This window comes from Macaca nemestrina, chromosome 5, assembly GCF_043159975.1.
Source record: "Macaca nemestrina isolate mMacNem1 chromosome 5, mMacNem.hap1, whole genome shotgun sequence".
NCBI classification, from domain to species: Eukaryota; Metazoa; Chordata; class Mammalia; order Primates; family Cercopithecidae; genus Macaca; species Macaca nemestrina.
This window is the reverse complement of record NC_092129.1, coordinates 148,290,777-148,315,090: the sequence shown is the minus strand read 5'-3', so window position 1 is coordinate 148,315,090 and position 24,314 is coordinate 148,290,777. Positions and strand designations below refer to the sequence as shown.

The following is a 24,314-nucleotide window of genomic DNA, read 5'->3' as shown; positions in this document are numbered from 1 at the left end:
GGGTTAAAGTAATTCCCCTGCCTCAGCCTCCTGAGTAGCTGGGACTACAGGCGCCGCCACCACACCTGGCTAATTTTTGTATTTTTAGTAGAGACAGGGTTTCACCCTGTTGGCCAGGCTGGTCTTGAATTCCTGACCTCAGGTGATTCACCCACCTTGGCCTCCCAAAGTGCTGGGATTACAGGTGTGAGCCACCGTGCCTGGCCAGGAATGTGCATTTTTTAAAGGAGATTTTGTTGCACATACAGGTTTAGAAACTACTTTCCTAAATCGTACTAGTTGTGCTTCCATCTCCCCAGTGTTTCTGAAGGAGAGATTACTCAGGGTCCCTCTGTGTCGCCCAGGCCCAGGAGAATGTAGAGTGGGAAGAAATGGGGTGTAGGTGAGGTGTTAAGGTCTAACTCCTATCAGAACTCAACTGCTTACAGACCCCTTATCCTTGGTGAGGCCGAGCCTCAGTTTCCCCATCCCTACAACAGGGATGAAGTCAGCTCCCTGTGTGCTGTGTGGTTGTAGCTGGAGAGCAGAGAGGCAGCAGTTGTGCAGGTGATTGTGCCACGGGACTAAAGGCAGCCTATGATGGGAAGGGTGAGGGACCAAAACCTGGCTGGAGAGGCTCAGCACCTGGGCTGAGTGAAGCCTTGGTCACAGTGGCTCATTGGGGATAATTGCCGTGGTAATTATGAAGATTGCACAGGAAAATGGATTCTAGTTTACATTCTGCTCTCCTGCAAAGGTCATCTGTAATTGCCTGACTTCCTCCCCACAGTGGGGAGAAGGCTGCGGTGGGGGCTTGTCAGAGGGTCTCTGGGCTGCAGGCCCAGGCTGAGAGGGACAGGGGCTGCGGGCTTCTGGGGTGATCTCTGCCAGCCTGGGGCGGGAGGCAGATGGTGAGCTCTTGGCGCAGAGGCTGCTCGTCCTCCTCCTCCTGGATGGTACCCCAGCTCCTTAGTATGCCTTCAGCTGTGTTGGCTGGAGATGGGAGAGGCAGAGCTTGCTGACTCGTGGGGAGACTGATGCTGAGGCCAAGGCCATGGCTTGTCCTGCCTGTCAGTCTGTTTAGAAGCCTGAGCTCTGTACCCTCCTCAATCTGACATGCTCTCTTCTCTGGTCATCTTTCTCTACAAATGAAATGGTTAGACCAGACAAAATGGCTTTCAGTGACCCCTTCCAACTCTGGATTCCTGGATTCCAGGACTCCAGCCTCTGGTCCCCAAGTTTTGTGGAAGATTTGTGCATGGGCTTTGGAGCTGGATACAATAGAGTCTGAATCCTGGCTCATTCCTGCTGTGTGACATTGGACAATTGACTTCACCTTTCTGAGCTCCAGTTTCAACTTAAAAAAAAAAAAAAAATAGAGATAATGATATGCATCTCTCTCTCTCTTTTTTTTTTTTTTTTTTTTTTTTGAGACAGAGTCTGATCTTGCTCTGTTGCCCAGGCTGGAGTGGAATCTTGTCTCACTGCATCCTCCACTTCCCGGGTTCAAGCAATTCTCATGGTTTAGCCTCCCAAGTAGCTGGGAATACAGGCGCCCACCACAATGCCTGGCTAATTTTTTTTAATCTTTAGTAGAGACAGGGTTTCACCATGTTGGCCAGGCTGGTTTCGAACTCCTGAGCTCAGGTGATCCTCCTGCCTCGGCCTCCCAAAGTGCTGGGATTACAGGCTGAGCCCCACGCCCAGCCAATGGTATGTATCTCTTAGGGTTGTTGAGATTAAAGGAGATAATGATGGAGTATATAACTGACAATATTGAGTGCTTCCTGTGTGTCAGGCACCGTTCCGGGTGCTTTTCATGCCTTAGCTCAGGTATCCTCCCAGTCGACCGGTGAGGTAGGTGCTGCTCTCATCCCTGGTTAAAGATGAGGAGGCACCGTGGAAAGCATGGGCAGACAGGCTTTTGCAGAAGTTAGCTGCTGCAACAATTGGGAAGCTTCTCCAACGGGGCTCCTCGCAGGCTCACCCCCAGCTCTTCCTCCTTCTTGCAATCCCATCCAAGGGTGTGTGTGCCCCAGCTCTGCCCCCAGGCAACCACACCTCTCTGATTCTGTGAACAGACACCCTGCCCCACACTGTCCATCACTCTGTTGCTATCTGACTCTATAGTCTCTCTCGATCCCTCCCACAGTCTGCTGGGACTGAACCCATGGTCAGTTCTTGTTCATCTTCTTGAATGCACCTGGCAAAGCAGTGGGCATGGCATGGTGCTGGGGGGCCCATTTATTTGATAATTTCTAGGAATAGAATCTCCCAAAGTCCCCACGGGGCCCAGTGTACACCCTATTCTGTGTGTCCATGGGCCACACCTCATGCTAGAAACTGAGAATACAGAGACCAATACAATTGGGACTAAAATTTCAGTGTCATAGACAATGGTTTTATTCCGGGCTGCCCATGGGAATCACCTGGGAAACCTTGAGTTCTGATGCCTGTGCCCCACCACAGAGATTCTGGGGTGCAGAAAAGTCCTTTGCCTGTTTTTTGTTTGTTTGTTTGTTTTGGGTTTTTTTTTTTTTGGAGACTTAGTCTCCCTATGTCGCCAGGCTGGAGTGCAGTGGCATGATCTTGGCTCACTGCAACCTCTGCCTCCTGGGTTCAAGCGATTTTTCTGTCTCAGCCTCCCAAGTAGCTGGGACTACAGGTGTGTGCCGCCACGCCTGGCTAATTTTTGTATTTTTAGTAGAGACAGGGTTTCACAATATTGGCCAGGCTGTTCGATCTCCTGACCTTGTGATCCACCCGCCTCGGCCTCCCAAAGTGCTGGGATTACAGGCACGAGCCACCACACCCAGCCCTTTTGCGTGTTTTTTAACTGGGTTGTTTGGTATTTTGTTATTAAGTTGTAGAAGTTCTGTATATATTCTGAGTATTAATCCCTCATCATATGATATATCATCAGATATATGATTTGCAAGTACTTTTTCCCATGCAACAGCCTGGTCTTGAGGAGTTTTAAAAGTGTCCTGGCTGGGCACACCTGTAATCCCAACACTTTGGGAGGCCGAGGTGGGTGGATTGCCAGTCTGGGCAACATGGCAAAACCTTGTCTTAACTAAATATACAAAAAATGAGTCAGGCATGGTGGCACACACCTGTAGTCCCAGCTACTCTGGAGGCTGAGGTGGGAGGATCACCTGACCCCAGGAAGGTCATGGCTGCAGTGAGCTGTGATTGCACCATTGCACTTCAGCCTAGGCCACAAAGCAAGACTTTGTCTAAAAAAGAAAAAAAATAAGTGTCCCAAGTAAGAAAACTGGATATCCACATGCAGAAGAATGAAATTGGATACATACCTTGTACCACAGCAGTTCCCAACCTTTTTGGCACCGGGGATTGATTTTGTGGAAAACAGTTTTTCCACAGACTGGGGTTGGGGGATGGTTTTCCACAGACCAGGGTTGGGGGAGGTTTGGGGGATGATTCAAGCACATTACAATTATTGGATACTTTATTTCCATTATTATTACATTATAATATATAATGAAATAATTATACAACTGGCCATAATATAGAATCAGTGGGAGCCCTGGGCTTTTCCTACAACATGACAGTCCCATCTCGGGGTGATGGGAGATAGCGACAAATCCTGAGGCATTAGATTCTCATAAGGAGCGTGCAACCGAGATCCCTCACATTCACAGTTCACAGTAGGGTTTGCGCTCCCATCAGAATCTAATGCTGCCAGACAGGAGGCGGAGCTTAGGCGGTAATGTGAGTGAGGGGGAGTGGCTAAATACAAGGTTCCTTGCTCACCACTTACCTCCTGGTGTGCAGCCTGGTTTCCAACAGGGGGTTGGGGACTCTTGTTATACTACATACAAAAATTAACTCAAAATGAACCAAAGACATAAATATAAGAACTAAATTTTTTAAATTCTTGGAAGAAAATACAGGGACGAGCTGGACACAGTGGCTCACGCCTGTATTCGCAGCACTTTGGGAGGCTGAGGTGGGAGGATCACTTGAGGTCAGGAGTTTGAGACCAGCCTGGCCAATGTGGTGAAACCCTGTCCCTACTAAAAGTACAAAAAAATTACGCAGGCATAGTGACGGGCGCCTGTAATCCCAGGTATTCAGGAGGCTAATTGCTTAACCAGGGAGGTGGAGGCTGCAGTGAGTTGAGACAGTACCACTGCACTCCAGCCTGAGCGACATAGTGAAGCTTTGTCTCAAAAAAAAAAAAAGAAAAAAGAAAATATAGGGAAGAATCTTTATGACATTGGATTTGGCAATAGTTTCTTGGATATAACACCAAAAGCACAGGCAACAAAAGGAAAAAAATAAATTGAACTTCATTAAAATTTAAGACTTTTGTACATCAGGGGACACTATCAAAAGGGTGAAAAGCAGCCCAAAAACTGGGAGAAAATATTTGCAAATCATGTATCTAATGAGGGGTTAATATCCAGACTATGTATAGAACTTCTGCAACTCAATAGCAAAAAACACAAACAACCCAGTTAAAAAACAGGTAAAGGACTTTTCTCCAAAGAAGATGTATAGTTGGTCAATAAGCACATGAAAAGATGTTCAACATCACTGATCATTAGTGAAATGCAAATAAAAAACACAGTGAGATACCACTTCACACCCGTTATGATGGCCACTATAAAAACAGAAAATAACAAGTGTTAGGCGTCTCTGAGCCTACTCTGGTTTGAGAGGTTGCCTGATTCACAAATAAAAATAAAAATAAAATAAAATAAAAAACCGAGTGTTGCAGGGAAGTGTAGAAATTGAAACACTTGTATATTGCTGATGGGAATGTAAACTGGTACAGCCACTGTGGAAAACAGTTTGGTGATTCATTAAAAAGTTAATTATAGACCGGGCATCGTGGCTCACACCGGTAATCCCAGCACTTTGGGAGGCCAGATAATTTTTGTATTTTTAGTAGAGACAGGGTTTCGCCATGTTGGCTTGGCTGATCTCGAACTCCTGACCTCAAGTGATCCACCTGCCTCGGGCTCCCCAAGTGCTGAGATTACAGGCGTGAGCCACCACGCCCGGCCACAATGTTATAATTTTTGCTTCAACCCTCAAACATAATTTAGAAAGCTCAAGAGAAGGAAAGTTGATCATATTTACCCCTATTTTTACTCTTTCCATTTTTCTTTCCTCCTCCCCAATGTTCCAGGAGGATTCCTTCTTTTATCTTTCCTTTCAGTTTCAAGAACTTCCTTTAATTATTATTTTAGGGTAGGTCTGCTAACAAAAAATTCTCTTAGTTTTTCTTTATCTGAGAATACCTTGATTTTCCTTCATTCCTGAAGGATACTTTCTCTGGATATATGGCTCTGCAGTTCTCTTCTTTCAGCACTTGAAAACTGTTTTGCCACTTCTTGCTGGCTTCTATGGTTTCTGAGTTTAAAAAAATCTGCTGTAATTTGTTTTTTCCTTTTATTTATTTTTTATTTTTAGATTTTTTTTTAGGAATGAGGTCTCACTCTGTTGGAGTGTCGTGGCATAATCATAGTTCACTGAAGCCTTGAACTCCTGGGCTCAAGTAATCCTTGGGCCCAGGAGGCCTCAGCCTCCCAAATAGTCAGGACTACAAGTGCACGCCACCACACCCAGCTGATTTAAAAAAATTTTTTTGTAGAGATAGTGTCTTGCTATGTTGCTCGGCCCGTTTTTCCCTTTTAAATAAAGTGTCATTTCTCTCTCTCTCTCTCTCTGCTTTCAAGATTTTTTCATTGTCTTTAGTTTTCAAGAGTTTGACCATGACGTGCCTTGGAGTGGATTTCTTGGGGTTTTACCTCTTCAGAGTTCACTTAACTTCTTAAATCCATTGTTTGTCTTTTGCCAAGTTCAGGATTGTTTTCAGCTACTATTTCTTTGAATATTTTTTCAGCCCCCACTTTTTCTCCGCTTCCTCTTGGACTCTAAAAACATGAATGTCAGAGCTTCTATTTTAGTTCCACAGGTTCCTGAGGTTCTGTCCTTTTTTTTTTTTTTTTTTTTTTTGTCTGTTTTCTCTCTGTTGTTCAGATTGGGTAATTTCTATTGTTCTATCTTCAAATTCAATGACTTTTTTTTTTTTTTTTTTTGAGAGGGAGTCTCGCTCTGTCGCCCAGGCTGGGATGCAGTGGCCGGATCTCAGCCCACTGCAAGCTCCGCCTCCCGGGTTTACGCCATTCTCCTGCCTCAGCCTCCCGAGTAGCTGGGACTACAGGCGCCCGCCACCTCGCCCGGCTAGTTATTTTTTGTATTTTTTAGTTGAGATGGGGTTTCACCTTGTTAGCCAGGATGGTCTCGATCTCCTGACCTCGTGATCCGCCCGTCTCGGCCTCCCAAAGTGCTGGGATTACAGGCTTGAGCCACCGCGCCCGGCCGACTTTTTTTTTTTTTATCTCATACCTCCGTACTATTTTTTTTTTTTTTTTTTTTTGAGATTAAGTCTCACTCTGTCACCCGCCAGGCTGGAGGACAGTGGCACAATCTCAGCTCACTGCAACCTCTGCCTCCCTGGTTCAAGGGATTTTCGTACCTCAGCCTCCCCGGTAGCTGGGATTACAGGTGTGCACCAACGTGCCTGGCTGATTTTTGTAATTTTAGTAAAGATGGGGTTTCACCATGTTGCCCAGGCTGGTCTCGAACTCCTGCCCTCAAACAATCTGCCTGCCTTGGACTTCCAAAGTGCTGGGATTACAGGCGTGAGGCAACACACCCAGCCTCCATTCTATTTACAAAGCTCACTGGATGTTGAGCCCATCCAGTCAGCTTTCTAAAATTCTATCAATTTGGTTCTTCTTTGTAGTGTCTATTTATTTGCTTAGGCTTTCTATTTTTCATTTGTTTCAAACATGTTCGTAACTGCTTGCCAAAGCATTTTTAAGATGGCAGCTTTAAAATCCTTCTCAGATAATTCCAGTATTTGTGTCTTGGTGTTGTTGGCATCTGTTGGTTGCCTTTTCTCATTAAATTTGAGATTTTCCTGGTTCTTGGTGTGAGAGAAGTTTTTCCTTTTTTTATTTTTTTGAGACAGTCTTGCTCTGTTGCCCAGGCTGGAGTGCAATGGCACAATCACAATTTATTGCTGCCTCAACCTACTGGGCGCAAGCAATCCCCCCACCTAAGCTTTTAAGTATCTGGGACTGCAGGCATGCACCACTATGCCAGGCTAATTTTTTCATTTTGTAGAGACAGGGTCTCACTATGTTGCCCAGGCTGGTCTCAAACTCCTGGCCTCAAGCGATCCTCCTGCCGTGGTCTCCTAAAGTGCTAGAATTGCAGGTGTGAGCCATTGCTCATGGCCACAAATTATTTTTGTATTATACCCTGGACATTTGGGGTATTATGTTCTGAGATGCTGGATCCTCTTGTAATCTATTTCAGCAGGCCTCCTTTAGCCCTGGGCCTTATTAATGCCAGGTGGGGGTAGAAATCCAGGTCCCCTACTTGACCTTGGTTGACACCCTGGTGGGGGTCAGGGGTACCTCCTTACTTCTGGGCAGTGGTGGGAGGTCTGGCTTCAATGATCCTTCCCTGCATGGGAAGGGAGGGTGCCTTGTTACTGCTCCTATGTGGTCTCCACTGACCTGATTACTCTTGGGTGGGGGTGAAAGTCAACCCAGCATGGAGAGGGAGGGGCACCTTGTTGTTGCTGGGTGGAGTGGAAGTCCTGGCTCTCCCTCATTCTTCACTGTTATTGCCCTGGCGCTGGGGGATGGGGCTCGTTGTTATGGCCAGGCAGGGCTCCCCACCCGGCCTGTCCTCACAGGGCAGCACGGGCCTGGGGCTGTAGTTTCTTCCATGCTGTTTGGCTAGAGTAGAGAGGTCATTGTTTTAAAGGTTTTCGTCTTGCTAGGCTGGGTCTCTGCTGATCCTTTGGCTAAAGAGAGCAGGTTTTCCTCTTTTTTATTTTTGTTTTGTTCTTTTTTATTATGTTTTAGACCCGTCAGCAGGAAGCAAAGAGCAGGTTTTTCTTGGGGCTGTTTTTGTCTATGTTTATTGGTATTTCTGGGTTGCTGATTTCTTCCACCTCCAAATCTGGCATGTATTGGGCAAAAAGAAAACCCAGGGAACTCACTGCTGTGCCACTGTTTGGTCCTGAAGTCTCTAGTCAGTCTGCCTTCTCTCTACCTTTTAGAGTCTTCTTCTGTTTGTTTTATATATAGGGGTGGCTTTAGCAGGAGGAATGGGGAGAAGTGTGTCTACTCCATCTTGTTCAGAATCAGAAGTCCAGATTCATCTATTCTTGAACTTCACATAAATAGAATCTACTGTGTGTGCTCTTTTAAGTTTGGCTTCTCTTGCTTGGCATGATGTCTTTTCAAAAAAACTTTTATTGTGGTAAAAAAAAAAAAAAAATACCCACATAACATGAGATCTACCCTTCTAACAAAATCTTAAATGTACAGTATTAACTATAGGCCCGATGTCGTGCAACAGATCTCTAGAACTTTTTCATTTTGCAAAAATGAAGCTTTATACCCAGTGAATAGCAACTCCCCATTTCTTCCTCCCCTCGGCCCCTGGCAACCACCATTCTCCTTCCTGTTTCTATGGATTTGACTACTTTAGATACCTCAAATAAGTGAAATAATGCAGTATTTGTCCTTCTATGACTGGCTTATTTAAGTTATCATAATATCCTCAAAGTTCACCCATTTTGTGGCATGAGATAGGATTTCCTTTTTTAAGGCTAAATACTATTCCACTGTGTGTATATACCACGTTTTCTTTATCCATTCATCCATTGATGGACATTTAGATTGTTTCCATATCTTGGCTATTGTGAGTAATGCTGTGATGAACATAGCAGTACAAATTTGTCTTTGAGACTCTGATTTCAATTCTTTTGGAGAAATACCCAGAAGTGGTATTGATGGATCATATGGTAGTTCTTTTTTTTTTTTTTTTTTTTTTTGAAACGGAGTTTCACTCTTGTTGCCCAAGCTGGAGTGCAATGACACAATCTCAGCTCACTGCAACCTCTACCTCCCGGGTTCAAGCAATTCGCCTGCCTCAGCCTCTCAATTAGCTGGGATTACAGACATGTGCCACCACACCCGGCCATTTTTTTCTATTTTTAGTAGAGATGGGGTTTCACCATGTTGGCCAGGCTGGTCTTGAACTCCTGACCTCAAGGAGGTGGTGGCCAGGTGATCCACCACCTCGGCCTTCCAAAGTGCTGGGATTACAGGTGTGAGCAACCATGCCTGACAGTAGTTATTTTTAAAGTTTTATTTATTTTTATTTTTAGTAGAGATGAGGTCTCATTATGTTGTCCAGGCTGATCTTGAACTCCTGAGCTCAAGCAATCCTCTTGCCTCTGCCGTTCAAAATGCTGGGATTAGAGGCGTGAGTCACCATGCCCAGCCTATTTTAAATTTTTTGAAAAACCTTCATACTGTTTTTTATAGCAGCTGCACCATTACACATTCCTACCAACAATGCACAAGTGTTCAAATTTATCCACATCCTTGCCAACACTTGTTATTTTATTATAATAACACTTTTAAAATAATGGCCATCCTGACAGGTATGAGGTGATATCTCATTGGGGTTTTGATTTGCCTTTCCACAACGATTAGTGATATTGAGCTTTTTTTTTTTTTTGAATTTTTTTTTTTTTTTTTTTTTTTTGAGACAGAGTGTCGCTTTGTTGCGCAGGCTACACTGTCTATCGTGCAGTGGCGCGATCTCAGTGCAAGCAAGCTCCGCCTCCCGGGTTCACGCCATTCTCTTGCCTCAGCCTCCCATTCTCTTGCCTCAGTCTCCCGAGTAGCTGGGACCCGCCACCACGCCCGGCTAATTTTTTGTATTTTAGTAGAGACGGGGTTTCACCGTGTTAGCCGGATGTTCTCCATCTCCTGACTTCGTGATCTGCCATGCCTCGGCCTCCCAAAGTGCTGGGATTACAAGCGTGAGCTACAACGCCCGACTGAGCTTTTTTTATTTTTATGTTTATTTTTATTTATTTATTTATTTTTTGAGACGGAGTCTCACTCTGTCGCCCAGGCTGGAGTGCAGTGGCGCGATCTCGGCTCACTGCAAGCTCCGCCTCCCAGGTTCACGCCATTCTCCTGCCTCAGCCTCCCGAGTAGCTGGGACTACAGGCACCCGCCACCACGCCCGGTTAATTTTTTGTATTTTTAGTAGAGACGGGGTTTCACCATCTTAGCCAGGATGGTCTGGATCTCCTGACCTCGTGATCTGCCTGCTTCGGCCTCCCAAAGTGCTGGGATTACAGGCTTGAACCACTGCGCCCGGACCCGGCTGAGCATTTTTAAATATACCAGTTGGTCATTTGTCTGCCTTCTTTGGAGAAATGTGTGTTCAAGCTTTTTGCTCATTTTTAAATTTTTTCAAGCTATCCAGTTATAGGAGTTTCTTATATATTTTGGATCCTAGTCCCTTGTTAAATATGTGGTTTGCAATTTTTTTTTTTTTCCCATTCAGCAGGTTACATTTTCACTCTGCTTTTTCCTTTGCAGTGCTTAGGCTTTTTAGTTTGATAGGTAGTCCTATTTGTCTATTTTTGTTTTTGTTGCCTGTGCTTTTGGTGTCAGATCTAAGAAATCACTGCCAAGGTCAATGTCCTGAAATTTTTTCCTATGTTTTCTTCTAGGAATTTTATGGTTTCTGGTTTTATGTTTAAGTTTTTAATCAACTTTGAGCTGATTTTTGTCTATGGTGTAAGATAATGATTCAGTTTCATCCTTTTGCATGTAGAAAGCAGTTTTCCCATCACCATTTGTTGAAGAAGAACTATCCTTCCTATCATTTCCCCACTGTGTATGCTTGGCACCCTCACTGAAGATCTGTTGACCATATATCTCTGGGTTTATTTCTGGGCTCTTCATTCTGTTCCATTGGTCTGTATGTCTTTATTTATTTATTTATTTATTTATTGCTGGTGACCATAATATGCATATATGGCTGTCTTTATGACAGTACCATACTGTTTTAATTACTGTAGCTTAGTAATATGTGTTGAAATCAGGAAGTATGGGGCCTCCAGTTTTGTTCTTCTCAATATTTTTTTGGCTATTTTGGGGGTCTTTGTGGTTCCTATGATTTTAGGATTTTTTTTTTCTATTGCTATACAAATGCCATTAAGATTTTAAGAGGGATTACATTGAATCTGTAGTTTGCTTGGGGTAGTATGGATATTTTAAGAATATTAAGGGCCGGGCGTGATGGCTCACACCTGTAATCCCAGCACTTTGGGAGGCTGAGACAGGTGGATCACAAGGTCAGGAGATTGAGACCATCCTAGCTAACATGGTAAAACCAGTGGTGGGTGCCTGTAGTCCCAGCTATTCAGGAGGCTGAGGCAGAAGAATGGCGGGAACCCAGGAGGCAGAGCTTGCAATGAGCCGAGATTGTGCCACTGCACTCCAACTGGGGTGACAGAGCAAGACTCCGTCTCTAAAAAAAAAAATAATAAGTAAAGAATATTAAATCTTCCAATCCATGAACATGAGATGTTTTTGTTTATTTGTCTTCTTTAATTTATTTCATCAATATTTTATAGTTTTCAGTTTACAAGTATTTCATCTCCTAGGTTAACTTTATTCCAAGTATTTTATTCTTTTTGATGTTATTATAAATAGAATTGGTTTCTTAAATTTTTTTCAGAAATTCAGAAATTTTAGAAAACTTTCAGAATTTGTCAGAAATTCTTTGTTATTAGTGTACAGAATCAGCATGATGTCTTGAGATTATCCATGTGATTATGTATAGTGGGATTTTTTTCATTGCTGTGTAGTATTTCACTATGTGAACAAACCACACAGTAGAATTTATACAGTGAAATCCCACACAGCAAACTACCTCAACTACATGCAGTAAACGGCACAATTTGTTTGTCAGCCCCTCTGTGGGTGGGCATTTGGGTTGCTTCCAGTTTGGAGATATGAAGAATGAAGCTTCTATGAACATTCTTGGACATGCGTTTTCATGGCTATTAGCACTAAATATTGCAAAAGCTTCTTAACTGGTCTCCTTGCCTCTGCTCTGGTCTCCTTCTAATCACTTCTCCATGTAAAAACCACTGTGATCTTCTGAAAACATAATTTAGATCCCTTTCTCCCCTTGCTCAAAAGTACCAATGGCTTCCCTTCATACTTAGAATAAAATTCAGAGTCCTCACCATGGCCTACAAGGCCCTCTGGGAGCCAGCCCCTGCCTGCCTCTTCTTTATCACTACCTTGTTTGCCACCTCTCTCTGTCTGGTTTGCTCTACCTACCATCCATTCATCCATCCTCCCATCCACCCATCCAACCATTCAGCTGTGGGCTGCTTTCATTGTGCTCAGCTTACTCCCACCTCTAGGACATTTACCTTTGCTGTTCCCTCTGCCAGAAATACTCTTCCTTCAAATCATCACATACCTCCCTTTCTCCCTTTATTTAGATCTCTGTTCAAATGTCATCTCTTCAAAGGGGGATTCTAAAATGTTCCTGCTTCATACTCTCTGTCTCTTTAACCCACGTTATTAATATTATTATTATTGTTATTATTATTTTGAGACAGTCTCGCTCTCACCCAAGTTGGAGTGCAGTGGTGTGATCTCGGCTCACTGCAACCTCTGCCTCCCGGGTTCAGGCAATTCTCCTGCCTCAGTCTCCCAAGTAGCTAGGACTACAGGTGCATGCCGCCACGCCTGGGTAATTTTTTGTATTTTAGTAGAGACATGGTTTCTCCGTGTTGCCCAGGCTGGTCGAGAACTCCTGAACTCAGGCAATCTGCCCGCCTCAGCCTCCCAAAATGTTGGGATTACTGGCGTGAGCCATTGCACACAGCCCACATTATTTTTCTTGGTAGCACTGCTCACCATTTGAACATATTTATTTATGATGTGTCTCCCTTTGGCATGAAATCTCCCTGAGGTCATGGACGTCGTCTGTTTATCTACCATGCTCCACCCTAGAGCAGTGTGGCACATAGCTGCAGTCAGGAAATGCTTGTTAAATGCACGAAGAAACTAGCATGGGATTTAGTCAGACACCTCAGTATTGACACCAGCTTAATCTTGCAGCTGTGTATTACAGTATGGGGCCAGCCCCTTAACCTAGGAGTCTCACACTCTAATCACCTGGGATCTTGTGAAAATGCAGATTCTGATGCAGGAAGTCTGGGGTGGGACCTGAAATGCCGCATTTCTGACCAGCTTCCAGGTGGTGCACAGGCCGCTGGGCCTTGGATAGCCAGGCCTTAACTGCCCGGAGCCTCAGTTTCCACACCTGTAAAATAGCTCATTGTGAAAAAACAGTGGATACGGTATAAAGCACCATGCACAGTGCCTAGATGTAGCAGGGACTCAGTGATTGTAATATTTGTTGCTCCTCCTCCGGGTGCCTGCCAGGGCCACTGGACATTTTCTCCCCTGATCTTCCCCCTCCCAAGTACCCACTCCACGTGCTCAGCCGCCCACACAGAATCCCACTAAAGCCTTTCCATTTTCTTTCTCTAGAGCTGGCCAGCCCTGCCTATTGTGGGCTGGGGTTGGGGAGGATTCTGGCATTTTGACAGTCATGGGAATATTATGCAGATGAGATGCAAAGCAGCAGCTAATGAGCACTGATTGCATTTTCCCTGGCTCTGGGGAACACGTGGGATAACTGTGCCGAGCTGGGGAGAGGGGGCAATGAATGCTTTTGGGGAGCTGGATAAGGAGGCAAGGAGGGGGTTGACAGGAGTAGGCATCTCCCACGGGCATGAGGGCCACTGCCTTGTGGCGTGGGCCAGACACCCTCCTCTGATCTTGCCTATGGGACAGGAGCATGGCTAAGGTTCAGGAACAGGAGCTGAGGTTGGGCATGGAGTGTGTGTGTGCGTGTACGTGTGTGTATGCATACGTGTGTGTGTGTATACATAATGTAGGGGATGTCCCTGGGCCAGTGTGGGACCTGCAAGTGGGAGAGTAGAGGGCCTTCATTCCCAGCAGCAGATGGGGCCAGATTAGGCTGCCAGTGGGGGTGGGGTGGGGGTGGATCCTCTCTGGGCTGGGGAAGGAGGGGGAGACAGAAGGGGTCAGCTTCTTCCACAGGGCCTGTCTGGAATCCGTGAGTGTGGGAGGACAGGACGTGGGGTCTGCTAGGCAGCAGATGGGGCCGGATCAGGCTGACGGAGGGGTGGGTGGGAGGGCAGCTGTCTTTGGTATCCTTGGATGGAGCCCGGCTCTTTAGGAGAAAGATGATCCAGGGCTGGGGGCCGGCAGGTGGGCAGGGGGCTCTGCTTACAGCACCTGGGAACTCAATCCCTCCCTGTCCCCCAGCTGAGGCCTTCTCACTCTCTAGGAAGCCTCTGCTCTTGGGCACTGGGAGTCCCCACCCTCCTGGCCTAGGCCTTGACCTGAACTCCCTGCCAAGGACCTCCAGGCCTGGGGATGGCTGACATCAGACTTCTGGCCCAAGGAAGGCAAGGATGGAAGTCACTTCTGAGGTTGATTGTGGGGTCCTTGTGCCCACCACTTGATTGGGACTTCAAGTACTTACGATCTCATCCTACCTTTGATCTAAGGATAGAAGCGAACTTGGCTATGAAACTTTTAGAAACTGAGTGGCTGGTGCCGTGTTTCCCAATCAGATCTTTCTTAATGGAATCCACGTGAGGCACTGGAAAAGGCTTGGCAGGCCGAGGGCTCGAATCCCAGCCTAGCCACTGGCTGCCTTTGTCACTGTGGACAAACTGTTCAATCTCTCAGAGCCTATTTCCTAATCAGTCCAGTAGCCTCACCATGCAAGGCCCTGTGACAGCCAAAGACTGTGGGAGAGCCCCTGAGACAGGCCCAGGCTTTCCGGGAACCCACTAGCTCGTCATCTCCTCAAGGGCAGGGACTCTGTTTTGCTCACAGCTGTATCTCAGTGTCTAGAACCATCTCTGACACATGGTAGATGCCTAGTCAGTGTCTGTTGGATGGATGAAATGCCCCATTTCTCTATCCAGAGATGATTTTTCTCTTATCTCTTGACATCTCTAATACTGGGATGCGTCATGCAATTATGTCTGAGTTTCACCAGCAGCAGCCTTGTGACTGAGAGGGGTCTTGGAAGTGATGAATACGGAGGAGCTATCATTATTATTAAAAGAGGGCCTTTCTCTTTTTTTTTTTTTTTTTTTTTTGAGACGGAGTCTTGCTCTGTCGTCCAGGCTGGAGTGCAGTGGCCGGATCTCAGCTCACTGCATGCTCCGCCTCCCGGGTTTACGCCATTCTCCTGCCTCAGCCTCCCGTGTAGCTGGGACTACAGGCGCCCGCCACCTCGCCCAGCTAGTTTTTTGTATTTTTTAGTAGAGACGGGGTTTCACCATGTTAGCCAGGATGGTCTCGATCTCCTGACCTCGTGATCCGCCCGTCTCGGCCTCCCAAAGTGCTGGGATTACAGGCTTGAGCCACCGCGCCCGGAGGGCCTTTCTCTTAATTTGTGGTGGCTTCTGGTTCCTTTCTGTTGTATCTGCCCTCTCTGGGGAGCGTGGGGTCCCTGAAAATTACCCTGGGGCACAGGGGCTGCAGTGACCGTTGCCTGAGGCCCTGCGGTGGTGCTGGGCTGGGGACAGCACGTCCTGTGGGGCATGCTGTGTGTCCGGGGCCCCAGTCCCCACTCTGGTCTCCTGCCACCCACCACCCACACTGTCCCTCCTGGGGGGTGGCAGAAGTCTAGAAGCCTGTGTGAAGCCTGGAATTCTCTTCTTGGGGAGAGTCATTTTACTGTGCCCTGTCATAACTCCAAGTACCGATGCTAGAGGGGTGAGTAGGGATATGTGTGAGCCCCCTAGGCTGAGGGGGCTCTAGGGGGGATCTAGAGTGGATTTTCAGAATGAGAGTGAGGGAGGGTGGGCCCGGTCTCCACCCCCACTGCATTCCCCTTCAGCAGCAGAGCTGAGACACTGCTGAGATCAGATTAGTGCCTGATCCCCAGGTGGGGCGGAGCAGACAGGCAAATCCTCCCCGGGAGGCCACTCATTATTCAGCCCCTTGATCCTGACACTTCTACTCCCATCACTGAACCCCGCCCATGAGGCTAGCATCAGGGCTTGTGTGTGCCACGGTGAGTTTGTGTAGGAAGGGTTTGTGTGTTACAGGTTCTGAATCCATGTAGATGTGTGTGCACGTGTCTTCAAGATGTGCATATGCTGATATTAGTGTCACAGTTACGTGTGTGTGTTATAGGTGCGTGTGTAGGAAGATACACAGACTTGTGGAAATGCGTGTGTGCAAATATATGTAATGGGTGTTTGTATCTGTAAGTGTGTCATTGGGGTGCACATGTCCTGGACACACATGAGTGTGTATGGGCCACCCCTGTGTGCGCTTGACTGGTGTGTGGCAGCCATGGCCTGTGGGAGAAGCGTTGGAACTGGCATCACAAGGTCTCAGTGCCGACAGCTAGCCCAGGAACCTTGGACACTCAAATTCTTTTGCTGCTGTGGCCCTCAGCTTCCAATCTGTAAAATGGGTATGAGGTCTCATGGCACGAGGTTGTGCATGAGCGTCTCTCACACTCAGCCTGGCCTAGAAAAAACTCAAAATCTTGAGTTTTCATCAAATGAGAGAATAAATGATTAAACAAATAGAAATGCCTCACAGAGCAGCATGCGCTGAGATTTTAAGGACCCAAGCGAAGTGCATGGAAATGTGCAGCTGTCTGGAAGGACGGTTGGGAGGTGGGATCTTGGGGAGAAAGGGGATGGAGCAGGGCTCCCCAGGCGAGGGCGGCGGCTGAGCCTGTGTACCCACCAGCCTGTCTGTGGCCGTGAGGTGTGTGCGTGTGTGCCCATGTTGATGCGGCGCTGTGCGGGAGGCGGGCGTCCCCTGCTGTACATGGGAGGGAGGCTGTCTGTGCAGAGCATTGCCCAGTTGCCATAGAAACGAGCAGAAGGAGGTGGGTGGCTGGAGAAGGAGGCGGGTCGGGAGGGGGGAGTGGGGAGGAGGCAGCGGTGGAGGGAGCTGGCTCCTGCAGTTCTGGCGCTGCTGCCTTCCTGAGTGAGCAGTGGAGGGAACCCTAGAGGACAGAGCCCCCAGCCCGGCGCCAGGCCCCCTCTCCGCCCGCCACCACGGAGGAGAAGGAGGACAGCCAGCCCCTCCGGCCCTGGCCTGGCCCAGCGGGGGCAGTAAGCTCCTACCTGCCCGCAGCTTGGTGCCCACACGGGCCCAGGTAGGCATTTCGATGGCTGGAAGAGGCTGTGTGGAGAGTGGGGAACGGGACTGCCCTGCCTTCCTACCGGCGGCACCTGGTAGGAGCCAAACAGGCCATCCGGAGGGGCTGGGCCAGGGACCTGCTGGGGAGTGGGCTGTGGGGTGCAGCCAGCATCCTGAGAGGTCTTGTCAGAACCTTGATCCTCCTCATCGGGGGACTGTCCCTGTTGCCTTTCCTCCTCTGTACCTCTTGTCTCCACCACCGCCACAGGTCCTGACTTTGCAGCCATGCCCCCTCCTTGGGGCAGCAGGCCGACGGAGGCTGGAGCCTCCAGGGACCCACAGTCTGAAGCTAGACAGGGTAGGCGGCAGAGGGCAGGGAGGAGTAAGGATGCCCCAGTCCCACTCAAGGCACTGCTAGGCTCTGGCTGTTTGGGATAAGCAGACTCACCTCCCACCATCTCCCGATGACGCCAGAGCCTCCCTGCTGGCCCTGGATGGTCTCAGGCACTGGGCTTAGAGCCCCCTGGTCAGGCCAGAGGCATCTACCTCCTGCCCCATCCTCAGGCCCTTGCCCTTCCTCGTTCTCCCTGGAGACTTAGTGAACTCTCCCCAACCCTTGATCTCCCAAAGAACCCCCGTGCCCATCCCCAGCAAGCCCAGGGCCTCCAAGTTGGGGTACCAGGGAGCAGGCCTCTGATGGGGTGAGAGTGCCTGTGGCCCTCCCTCCTGCGCTCTCCGTCCCTCTGCTGCAGTGATCCTGGGGACAGACTCCTGCTGCTGGGGGAGCTCTCCGGCACTGCCACTGCGGAGGAGCCTCTGCCAGCTGCTCAGGAGGGGGCGGGGTGGGGTGCAGGGGAGGAGCTGGGCCCTCTGTCCCAACTCTGGGCAGGGAGGGGACAGGAGGGGGCCCACAGGAGTGCATGGGTGGGGCACACCTGGTCCAGGTTTGCCCTGGTTGGAGCTGAGCCTCCTTGGGTGGCATAGGGAGGAGATGCTAGCCTGAGAGGGGGCAGAAGGTTGATGTGTGCAACTGTGGGCGTGCTTAAGGTCCTGCCCTTCTCCACCTGCTTTCTCTGCCGCACCCCCTGAGAGCCCAGCTGGGTCTTTTGCTGGACCACAGTGTGGGGTGACCCCTTCCCCTGGCACTCGGGTCAGAGGGCCTGGTGCAGGGGCTGAGGAGGGGGTCGCATGATGGGGAAGGGAATACACACTGATGAAGCTGGTGTGGCTCTGCTCACTTCTGCAAACGTTAGATGCACATCCACAGAGTGCTGGACTTGGGGGCTCCCACTTTGGGATCAAGGGCCTAGGAGGGAGAAGGGCAGGTCTCGGGTTGGCAGAAATGGGATGCAGATTCGCCTGTGCGCACTGACACCACCTGCCCCTGCTCTTCCGAACCCTGCACTCTCCTCCTCCCCGACCAGGGTGGGAGCTGGTATCTGCCCTGCCTCACCTCCTGCAGCAGGGCCTGCTGGCCTCAGTCGCCTGTCAGCAGCCGCCTCCACCTCCACGGAGCAGGGGCTGGTGAGGCCTGGAGGGCAGGTTCTTCGGGTGAGAGCTGAAGGAGTGTCTGTCCACTCAGCAGGCCCTCCAGGCCTGGCCCCGACCTCCCACCCCTGGCCTGCCTCCTCTGGGCCCAGGCCCCTCCCTGTCAGTTGCTGCTTCACAGGTCGGCTTGGGGCTGCCTGTGCTTGCTCTGTCTTTCTCCCACATTCTTGCCACCAGATTCTGGGGCAGTGAGTCCACCAGGATGGGCTTCTGGGACACATTTCCCTGCCCCACTTCATTGCACACAACACACCCACAGCCCAGGGCACCCACCTGGAAGCCGGATTGAGACTTGACCTCCCCTGGCAGGCCTTCTCATGTGAAAGGGAGCTTGAGGGAGGCCCCAGGAGCACTGAGAGGCCTAGAGCTCAGCAGGGGCTGGGGCCTGAGACACAGGAACAATCTGGCTCCTGGCTGGTCCCTCCTCACTGCCCTTGACCCCCGTGCAGGAGCTGGCAAGGGTGAGGAGGTATCTCCAGCTGGCTGTCCATGGGCATCTCAGGGCTCCAGAACTGAGCTCCCATCCCCTCCAACACCGTTCCTCCCTCAGTATCCCCAGCTCAGTAAACAGCAGCTCTATCTGCCAGCTGGTCCGGCAGGAGCCATCCTTGACTTCTCATCTCACCGTCACATCCAAAACCATCGGCAGATCCTGTTGGCTGGAATGCCACAGCACTTCCAGACTCCAGCCTCTTCCCACTCCTTCTAACATTACCTCCTTATTCTGAGCCCCCATCTTCCCTCACCTGGGGGACGGCAGCCACCTCCTAGAGCTTCCCTGCGCACTCTGCCCCACCGTGGTTTGCTCTTCCCCCAGCAGCCATAGATCCTTTAAAACAGAAGCCAGATCACATCCCACCTCTTCCCAAACCCTGCAGTGGCTCCCATCTCACTCTGCTAAAGGCCTCCTTCTGACCTACAAGGCCCTCCCCAGTCCCCTCCCTCAACCTCTTCAGCCTCACCCCTCCCCTTCCCTCATCTTCGCAGGCCACATGACCCCCTTGCTCCTCAACCCTGGCAGCCGGCTTCTGCCCCAGGGCCTTTGCACGGGCTGTTCAGGCTGCCTGAGTGCTCTGCCTGGCTCTCTCCCCACCTCCCTCAGGCCTTTGCTCCAAGGCCACCTGCTCAGAATGACCTTCTGTGACCATTCTGCAAACAAAAGCACCACTCCTGTCCCCCATCTTCCCTCCCTGTCCCCTCCCCTGCCTTGCTTTCCTTCACAGCCTGTCACCTTCTAACATCCTTGATTACCACTTATTTATCTCGTTTCTTGCCTGCTCAGCCCCTCTATAATGTCAGCCCCACAAGGGAGGGGGTTTTCTGTCTTACTCACTGCTATAGCCCAGCTCCGCACTCTGAGAATCAGGGCTGCAGTGTAAAGCCAGGAGTGTCTCCCTTGGGGGCTGGCTCAGCATCTGTGCTGTCGTGGGGGCCTATGATTCCATCCTCACAGGGGAAGATGATGCCCATCTACCTGGGCCATTGCCTCAGGGACATTGGGTCAGACAGGACGCTGGGCCTGCCCTGGGTCCGCACGTCTTCCTTTTCTCCACTCCAGCTGTGGCCACAGCAGCTCTGCCAGGCCAGGCCCAGGAAGAGAGCGAGCCGCAAGCATCCCAACGCAAGCCGCTGAAGCGGGAGGGCCACGGCCGCTTCTTCCTGGTCGGAACTCATCCTTGTGTTCCCTGTGTTGCAAAAACGTGCTGCGCTCCCACCAGGAGGGCTGCCCACAGAGGGGGCGGCGTGGCCCCTGCTCTCTAGGCAGCCACAGAGGCAGTGGGCTCAGGACAGACACACCCCTGCAGAGCGGCCAAGTGTGTGCTGACTGGTCTTGAGAATCAAGAGATGCCCCAGAGCAGACAGGAGGGGGCCCTGCCTTCCCAACAAGCTCCTGCCCCTGCCTCCCCATCTGTGGGCATCTCACTTTGGGCTCCCCCAGAAGCCAACCCCAAGACAAGGATATGATTCATTTAGGAGGTGGCCCACAGAAACACTGAGGGTGGGGAAATGAGATAGGGAAATAGGCGGCCAAAACAGGTTGCTTTACCAAGCAAGTTACTACTGCAGGTAATTCAGCTCACTCCAGTTGGGGAGCTCTGGGAGACATTTTGAACACACCTTTGACTCAGTCCAGGAGGGCAGGGGAGCTGGGGTATATATACACCACCTTCCAGCGGCTCTCCACTACCCTTTGCCCTGTCCCTCACGCTGGCTGAGTTTTCTCTGAACTGTTGTCACCACCTAATGTGGTGATATTTATTATATTTGCTTCTTGGCTTTTTGCCTGTGCTGGAGTGTAAGCTCCATGAGGGAAGGGCTGGTCTTATTCCCTGATGAACCTGCCCCACCTGAAACAGGCTTAGAGGCCCTCTAAAGATGTGGGCTGTGCAAAATGGTGTCTTGTCTACTTGACTTGAAAGCAGGGGAGGGATGTGAGCTTTTTGGGGTGATTTTCGGGAGGAGAGAGAGGGTCTGGGCTCTTAAGAGGGTGGCCAGAGGAGGAGAGCACAGGGATGGTGAAGGGTGAAAGGTCAGACCAGGAGTGGGCTAGGGAGGAGGAAGGGCCAGCCACAGAGGCTGGGGTGCCTGAGGCTGTGTCTGAGGCTTACCTGTTCTCACAGGTGGACCACCAAGGGGTACCTTGGGTCCCTTCCTAGCTGGGATGAACCCACCTGGTCCCCTTTGCCCTGGGCCTCTCTGGAGCCCTCCAAACTTGAGTAAGGTTTGAGCTCTGCCTCCCTGAGTCTCCCTATTTGTGTTTCCATCCTCCTCCTTCCTCCTCACCTTGGGATCATCATTTCTAATAAGCAGGCCCCTTGGGGACTGCCTGGAACACCCCAGGTTAGAAGGGATGGCAGTCCAGGGGACTGGTTTTCAGACCTAAAGAGAAAGCAAGAGGAAGCCAGGCCTGAGATCTTCCTTTCATGGGGGACCTGGAGATCTGAAGGTCCCAGGTGAGGCCCAACAGTCCTGGAAGGACTCTGGGGGTGTTAGCTGAGGAGGGGAGAAGGGGAGCCAGGTGATCCAGAGAGATGAGGCTCCTGTCATGAAGACTCTGTACCTGTTAATACCCATAATACTGCAGGTGAACTCTGGACCTTATGTGCACCATTTCCTCCTACACCAATCCCACGGGGTAGGTGCTATCATCACCTCCATTTTGCAGATGAGGAAACTGAGGCACAGAGAGTTTAACTAACTTGCCAAGGTCAGTGGCAGAGCCGGGATTTGAACCTCATCTCCAGACATTCTGTCTGGCCCCTTGGTGCTGTTAGCTATTGTGCTAATCGACTTTTTGGGACAGCAGGTTGCCACTCCTGAACCAGCAAGACTGTTTAGGGTAGAACATGCCTAAGAATGGCACCACAGGGTTGGTGTCAGATGAGGGGAGGGGTAGGCGAGGGCTGGGGTATTTGGGGAAGGCTTCTTGGAGGGACAGGGACTGAGCTGGCCCTTGAAGGGAAGCAGGCTTTTTCTGGGGGAGGGGTGAGTGACAGGAGGGAGGATGGCATATGCCCTAGGCTGGGTTATGGGGAGACATGAGAAAGGGGCAGAGGCTCTAGTGGATGTGGTGCATCTCAGCTGACTTGAATCCTCCCCGCTGCATTCGGAGCCCCAGCTCCCAGAGATGGTTCAGAGGCGCTGTGTGGCCCAGGCCGGGCGCTGTGAGCCTGTCGGTCTATCTCTGGGTGAGGCGAGGGGTGGGTTGGGGGGGCGCTGCTGGGAATGTCTGTGGGACCTGCGACCCTGGGGGAGAGGCAGGCAGCTCTGGTTTCTCCATGGCCCTGTCCCTGAGCTAAGCCTGTTCCAGGCAGGGGAGAAGGCCTTAGGCCAGGAGGGCTGGAGTGACACCCACAGAGAGCTGGGAGCAGGGGCAGGGGAAGGACCACCCTTGGGTCTGAGTCTGGCTCTGCCTCCTCCCTGCTGTGTGACCTTGGACAAGTTATCTAACTTCTCTGAGACTCAGGTACTCGTCTGTAGACTAGGGAAGGCAACAGCCATCTCAGTGGGCTGTGAGGTTTGGAGATAAAGCGTGTGAGGAGGTGCTCACAATGGCACACAGTAGGCACTCAAAATTGCTGTGTCGTTGATTCTGCCTGCGTGCTGCAGCACCCCTGAGGACGGAGGGCGCCATGCTGAGGGCAGGATGGTCCTAGGACCACAGGGAGGAGGAGACCCTGGAACCGGACCCTGAGGGCTGGCCAAGAGGAGGGAAGGGATCTCCAGGAGAAGCCCGGCCTGGAGACAGAGGGTGGGTGGGACTCGGGACCTCCTCCTGGCTCCTGGCTCTGGTTGTGTCATCATCATCATTGTCAACATTGGCTGGGTGCCCACTGTGTGCAGGTAGCTGTGTCTGGCTCTGGGATAGAAATTCATCATTTCTGCGGTTTATTAAGTCAGTGTTCAGAAGGTCCTTGGCATTTATTCATTCATTCATTCAACAAAAGTGCACTGCCCACGTACTCTGTGGCCAGCACTGCACTGGATGCTGGGAATACGGCAGAGAACCAGACAGATAAACACCGCTGACCGGACTGAGTGACATTCCTGTGGGAAGGAGGACACGCAACGTGATGAATGCCGTGCTGTGGATGGCGTGTCTGGTGGTGACGAGGGCTGTGGAGAATAATATAGCAAGGACAGGGAGGAGGTGGAGGTTCAGGACCTGCCGGTGTCTGGGAGCAGCTGGGTGACTCCCAGGCCTGTGGTTGGTGACCACTGAGGTAGGAATCCACACAGCGCCTTGGTCCACACCAGGCCTGGCCTCTCCAGGCTCATGCTCTTAATTCCTCTCTCCCTTCCTCAAGCCAGGAGTAGGTGGAACACAGCTGAGGGCCCTGCCTTCCGGGTTCTCCTAGAGGCAGCTGTCAGGAGATGCCTGGGCCTGAGGAGAGACGCTTTTCACCCTGGGGCTCCTTTGTCACTGAGGCCTCCATTACAGACTTGGCCCACATCTCACTGGTAGTAGTTGGGGTTGCTGGCTCCAGAGCCCTGCACCCCCCCATTCTGCACTTCACAGGCTGCATCATCCTCATGGACAAGAAAGGCAAGACCCTTCCTGGCTCCACAGAAAGAGAGGGCTACCCCTGAGATGGAGCTGTTGCCTACAGGCAACGGCAGTGGTGGATGGATAGTGAGCGCCGACATTTGTGGAAAGCTCACCGTGTGTCAGGCGCGGTCCGGTGGCCCAAGGTCTAGTGCTCCGTTTAATCCTTGCAACAGCCCATTTTACCAATGAGGGCGCCGAGGCCTGGGAAGAGGAAGAGATCCACGCACAGTCTCACAGCCCATGCATGAGAGAGCCAGGGTTCAAATCCAGGTTATTTGGCTCCAGAGTCTGGGTTGTAATCCTACTTTGTGCTGCACAGGCCCCAGGGTCAGTCCTCACTCTGCCACCCTGTAGCCGTGTGATCTTGGTTTACCTCTCTGAGTGTGGTCTCCGCAAGAAGAAAAAGAGGAAGCCCCTCCCTGTGAGGACTGCTGCGAGAATGAATGCGGTGCTGGTGCGAGGGCCTGTCCTGAGGAAGTGCTCAGTAAGCCTTGCTTCTGCTCTCCCGCAGGGCTCCCGGGGAATGAGGCTCAGCAGGGGCCATGCAGCAGGGGCTTTGGCTGGAGCGAGGATTGAATCCCAGCTCCGCTGTTTACTGTCTCAAAGGCCATGGGTGCACT

The 24,314-nt window shown here is 50.5% G+C and overlaps 1 protein-coding gene across 3 annotated transcripts in view; it reads left to right on the top strand.

Annotated features, from left to right (window-relative positions):
* LOC105474482 (protein kinase C and casein kinase substrate in neurons 1) overlaps positions 1-24,314 on the top strand; it is a 68,397-nt gene that overhangs the window by 30,797 nt on the left and 13,286 nt on the right. The window contains exon 1 of one of the 3 annotated variants that reach the window (XM_011729161.2): positions 16,925-17,112. The exons of the other annotated variants lie outside the window; for them this stretch is intronic. The gene's annotated coding sequence lies outside the window, so the exon portion shown is untranslated. Of the gene's footprint in view, positions 1-16,924; positions 17,113-24,314 lie in introns of those variants that run through there. 3 annotated transcript variants of the gene reach the window in all.